Genomic DNA, 5,546 nt, shown 5'->3' with positions numbered 1-5,546 from the left:
CAAGAAAAGGATGTCTCTTGCACCACTTCTATTCAACATAGTGTTGGATGTCCTAGCCACAGCAATCAGACACGAAAAAGAAATAAAAAGCATCCAAATGGGAAGGAAGAAGTAAAACTATCATTGTTTGCAGATGACATGATCGTGTACATGGAAAAACGCATAGACTCCACCAAAAAATTGCTTGCTCTAATAAGTGAATTTGGCAAAACAGTGGAATACAAAGTCAACATTCAGAAATCAAAGGCATTTTTGTACACTGAAAATGAAATATCACAATTAGAAATCAGGAAAAAAAATACCCTTTGCTGTAGCAACAAGAAAAATAAAGTACCTAGGAATAAACTCAACCAAGGAGGTTAAAGACCTGTACACAGAAAACTCCACAACACTGAAAAAAGAAATTAAGGAAGACAAAAGTAAATGGAAGCATATACTGTGTTCATGGATTGGAAGAATTATTGTCATCAAAATGTCTATACTACACAAACAATTTATACATTCACTGCAATCCCTATTAAAATACCAATGATGTATTTGTCAGACAGAGAACAGACTTTTCAAAAATTTATATGGAACCATAAACAACCGTGAATAGTTGCAGCAATTTTGAGAGAGAAAAACAAAGTAGGAGGGATCACAATACCTGACCTCCAACTATATTACAGAAACTGAAATGAAAACAGTCTGGTACTGGCTTAAGAACAGCCACATAGATCAATGGAACAGAATAGAAAGCCCAGAAATAAACCCATGTCTCTATGGTCAATTAATATTCGATAAAGTGTGCAGAAGGATAAAATGGAGTAAAAATAACCTCTTCAACAAGTGGTGTTGGGAGAGCTGGACAGCTACATGCAAAAAATTGAAATTTGATCACTAATTGATACCGTACACAAAAATAAACTCAAGATGGATAAAAACCTTAAATATAAGCCATGACACCAGAAAATTCCTAGAGGAGTGCATGGGCAGGAAACTCAGGTATCCCAAGCAGCATTTTCACTGATATGTCCCCTAAAGCAAGGGAGATAAAGGAAAGAGTAAACAAATTAGACTTAATCAAAATAAGGAGCTTCTGCATCGCTAAAGAAAACATCAGCAAAATGAATACAGAGCTAATCATTTTGGAAAATATGTTTGCCAATGATACCTCAGGCAGGGGTTTAACCTCCAAAGTATATAAAGAACTCACATGTCTCCACTCCAGGAAGGCAAAAAATCCAATTAAAAAATGGGCAAAAGACCTGAAGAGACACTTCTCCAAGGAGGACATACACAGGACCCAGAGACGTTTGAAAGGATGCCCAGCATCACTAGCCATCAGAGAAATGCAAATTAAAACTACATTGAGATACCACTTCACACAGGTCAGAATGGCCATCATTAACAGATCAACAAAAAATGGGTGCTGGTGAGGGTATGGAGAACAGGGAACCCTAGTACACTGTTGGTGGGAAGGCGGACTGGTGCAGCCATTGTGGAAAACAGTGTTGAATTTCCTCAAAAAGCTAAAAATGGAACTGTCTTTTTACCCAGTGATTCCACTGCTGGGATTATCCCCTCAGAATCCCAAAACACCAATTCAAATAACCTATGCACCCCTATATTTATAGCAGCACAATTTACAATAGCCAAGTTCTGGAAGCAACCTAAATGCCCATAAATAAATGAGTGGATCAAAGAACTGTGGTACATTTACACAATGGAATACTACGCAACAGAAAGAGAGAAAGAGCTATGATCCTTCACAACAGCATGGATGGAACTGGAGAGCATTATGCTAAGCAAAATAAGCCAGGGGGCAAAAGACCAATACCATATGATCTCACCTGTAAGTAAGCAAACAGTTTTACCTAGCCAGTAAAGCAAACAGGCAAAGTAAATATGACCAGCACCATTGAAATAAAGAAGAAACTGACAGGGACAGGGACAGGAGGGTAGGGTGGGGGTCAGATTAAGGAATAGGTGTGAAAGATACATGGTCGAAATAAGGTGAGGAAGGATTGAAGGGAGCAGGCGGATGTGGGTGGTGCAGGGGAGAGTGGTGGTGGGTAAATGAAGACAAATGTATTGGAATAATAAAACTTTAAAAAAAAAAAAAGGTAGAACGCGGACCTGCAGAGCAGGCTGGTGGCCATTTTGTGAAGCGTCAAAGTTGGTGGTGGCTGCTGTCGGCCCCCCGGAAAGCCGTTCACACAGGGGCTGTCAGCTGCCGGGTGGAGGCCCTTGCGCGGGAGGTAACTAGGGTCTGGGTCAGGGTGCCACGCAGCGCTTCCAGTCTAAAAGTTGGTTTTAATTGGTTGCCCATGGGATTGACTTGGCCTCTACTTCTTGTTAAGAAAATACATCTCTTGTTTTATCAGGTGCGTGTGGTTTCAGCGCAGCATGGCTTTGGTCATCCATTTGCAAGGTCTCCCAGTTGTGGCGGGGACCATGGACATTCGCCACTTCTCTGGATTGACCATTCCTGATGGGGGAATGCGTATTGTAGGGGGTGAACTGGGTGAGGCTTTCATTGTTTTTGCCACTGATGAAGATGCAAGGCTTGGTATGATGCACACAGGTGGTACAATTAAAGGGTCAAAAGTAACACTGTTGTTGAGTAGTAAAACGGAAATGCAGAATATGATTGAGCTGTCATAGACGTTTTGAAACTGCCAACTTAGATATACCACCATCATGCTAGTAGATCAGGACCAGCACCTAGCTCAGGAATGAGTGGCAGGGTTAACTTGCCTACAACAGCACCCAACTTTAATAATCCTTCACCCAATGTAGTTTCTGCTACCACTTCTGTTCATGAAAGCAACAAAAACATACAGACATTTTCCACAGTCAGTAGAGGAACAGCTTCTCCAAATATGGGAACTTCGTTTGGGAGCCCAAAGTTTAGCTCAACCATTTCAAGCACCACCTCTCCAGTGAACACAGTTCCATCACTACCAATTCCTCCAATTCCAGCCATGCCATCTTTGCCACCAGTGCCATCTATTTCCCCATGCCAGTTCCTCCTCCAGTACCTACATTGCCTCCTGTACTTCCTGTGCCCCCAATTTCCCCAGTCCCTTCAGTGCCACCCATGACCCCACTGCCACCCATGTCAAGCATGACGCCCTTGAACCCACCACCTGTGGCACCTCTTCCTGCTGGAATGAATGGTTCTGGAGCACCTATGAATCTGAACAATAACCTGAACCCTGTGTTTCTGGGTCCACTGAATCCTGTTAACCCTATCCAAGTGAATTCTCAAAGCAGTGTAAACCCACTTCCCTGATGAGCTGTATGTCAGTATGCATGGAATGCCCTTTACTGCAATGGAAAATGATGTCAGAGATTCTTTCCATGGGCTCCATGCTGATGTAGTACATTTGTTGAAAGATCATGTAGGTCGGAATAATGGGAATGGATTGGTTAAGTTTCTCTCCCCTCAATATACATTTGAAGCCTTGAAATGAAAGAATGCTGATGATACAATGCTATGTGGAAGTTAATCTTGTGACGGAGAGACTTCGGGTGGCTGCTGGAGGCCATATTACTTTTAAGCAAAGTATAGGACCCTCTGGACAAGCCCATCCCCCTCCACAGACACTTTCTAGGTCAAAGTCACCCAGTGGGCAGAAAAGGTCAAGGTCAAGATCACCACATGAGGCTGGTTTTTGTGTTTACTTGAAAGGTCTACCATTTGAAGCTGAAAACAAACATGTCATTGATTTTTTAAAAAAGTTGGATATTGTGGAAGATAGTATTTATATTGCTTATGGAACCAATGGGAAAGCAACAGGTGAAGGCTTTGTGGAGTTCAGGAATGAGACTGACTATAAGGCTGCTCTGTGTCATCATAAACAATACATGGGCAATTGCTTTATTCATGTTCATCCAATTACTAAGGAAGGTATGCTAGAAAAGATAGATATAATTAGAAAAAGTCTACAGAACTTCAACTATGACCAGAGAGATATGATGTTAAGTCCGGAGGGGGATGTCAGCTCTATCAAAGTCTGTGCTCACATAACAAATATTCCATTCAGCATTACCAAGATGGATGTTCTTCAGTTCCTGGAAGGAATCTCAGTGGATGAAAATGCTGTCCATGTTCTTGTTGATAACAATGGGCAAGGTCTAGGATGGGCATTGGTTCAGTTTAAAAATGAAGATGATGCATGTAAGTATGAACACTTACATCATAAAAAACTTAATGGGTGAGAAGCTTTTGTTCATATAGTTACTCTAGAAGATATGAGATTGAGAAAAATCCCCCTGCCCAAGGAAAAAAAGGATTAAAGATTCCTGTCCCAGGTAATCCTTCATTTCCAGGAATGCCCAATGCTGGAATGCCGAATGCTGGAATCTCCAGTGCTGCAATCCCCAGTGCCAGAATGCCCAATGCGGGAATGTCCAATGTGGGAATGCCCAGTGTGGGAATGCCCAGTGCCAGAATGCCCAATGCAGGAATGCCCAGTGTGAGAATACCAAGTGCAGGAATGCCTAGTGCAGGAGGTGAAGAGCATGGCTTCCTGACTGTAGGATCTAAGGAGGCCAATAATGGGCCTCCATTTAATCTTCCTGGTAATTTTGGTGGGCCAAATGTCTTTGGGCCACGACTGCCTCCTCCAGGATTAGGAGGGGCCTTTAGTGATGTTAGGCTTGGTATGTCTTCAGTTGGAAATAGTGATTTGCCTGGTCTATGACTTGATGTTCCAGGTTTTGGAGGTGTACCAAATAATTTCAGTGACCCGGGATTTGGAGGGGGCCCTCAGAATTTTGGAAATGACCCTGGTAGCTTAGGTGGTCCCCCTGGCTTTGGAAGTGGCCCTCCTGGTCTTGGAAATGCCCCTGGCCATTTGAGTGGGCCTCCAGCCTTTGGGCCTGGGCCTGGGCCTGGCCCAATCCGCATTGGTGGTCCCCCTGGCTTTGGATCTAGTTCTGGAAAACCAGGACCGACAGTAATTAAAGTGCAGAACATGCTCTTCACTGTGTCTATTGATGAGATTTTAGATTTCTTTTATGGTTATCAAGTGATCCCAGGCTCAATTTGCTTAAAATACAATGAGAAAGGTATGCCCACAGGCAAAGCCATGGTGGCCTTTGAATCTTGGGATGAAACCATAGCTGCTGTCATTGACTTAAATGATAAGCCTATAGGCTCAAGGAAAGTAAAATTTGTCTTAGGATAGCTGTTCACATCAATTCTTTGTAGGGTAGATATTCATAGTGCTGTGATTAATGCATCCAGATTGTTTTCCTAGTATTTCCAGGTTAGAACCTGTGGACTGTTTCTATTGCATATAGATTGGTTTCCATAACATAGAGCATTGGTTGACTGTTTACAGAAGACTCACTACCAGGATAAACATTGCTGTATGTTAAAGTAAAACTGTCTGGAGAGAACAAAAAATGATTTTGGTGTAGCATTAGAGAAACAATTTGTAAAACTCAAATGATAGCATAAAGCTTATCAAGGAGTCTAGATTGGTTTTGTTTTGTATTATATATGGGATGAAGAAAATAGAATTGTCAATAGAGCTTATTAAGGGTGCTCTTAC

At 42.2% G+C, this 5,546-nt stretch overlaps 1 pseudogene; it reads left to right on the top strand.

The window, feature by feature from the left end:
* Nucleotides 1-2,388: 2,388 nt before the first annotated feature.
* On the top strand, nucleotides 2,389-5,264 carry LOC129062158 (RNA-binding protein 12-like; annotated as a pseudogene).
* The last annotated feature ends 282 nt before the right edge of the window (nucleotides 5,265-5,546 follow it).

Source organism: Pteronotus mesoamericanus, unplaced genomic scaffold (genome assembly GCF_021234165.1).
Source record: "Pteronotus mesoamericanus isolate MK-2021 breed Mesoamerican mustached bat unplaced genomic scaffold, CSHL_Meso_final scaffold_705, whole genome shotgun sequence".
NCBI lineage: Eukaryota > Metazoa > Chordata > Mammalia > Chiroptera > Mormoopidae > Pteronotus > Pteronotus mesoamericanus.
This window is presented reverse-complemented; position numbering and strand designations above follow the sequence as displayed.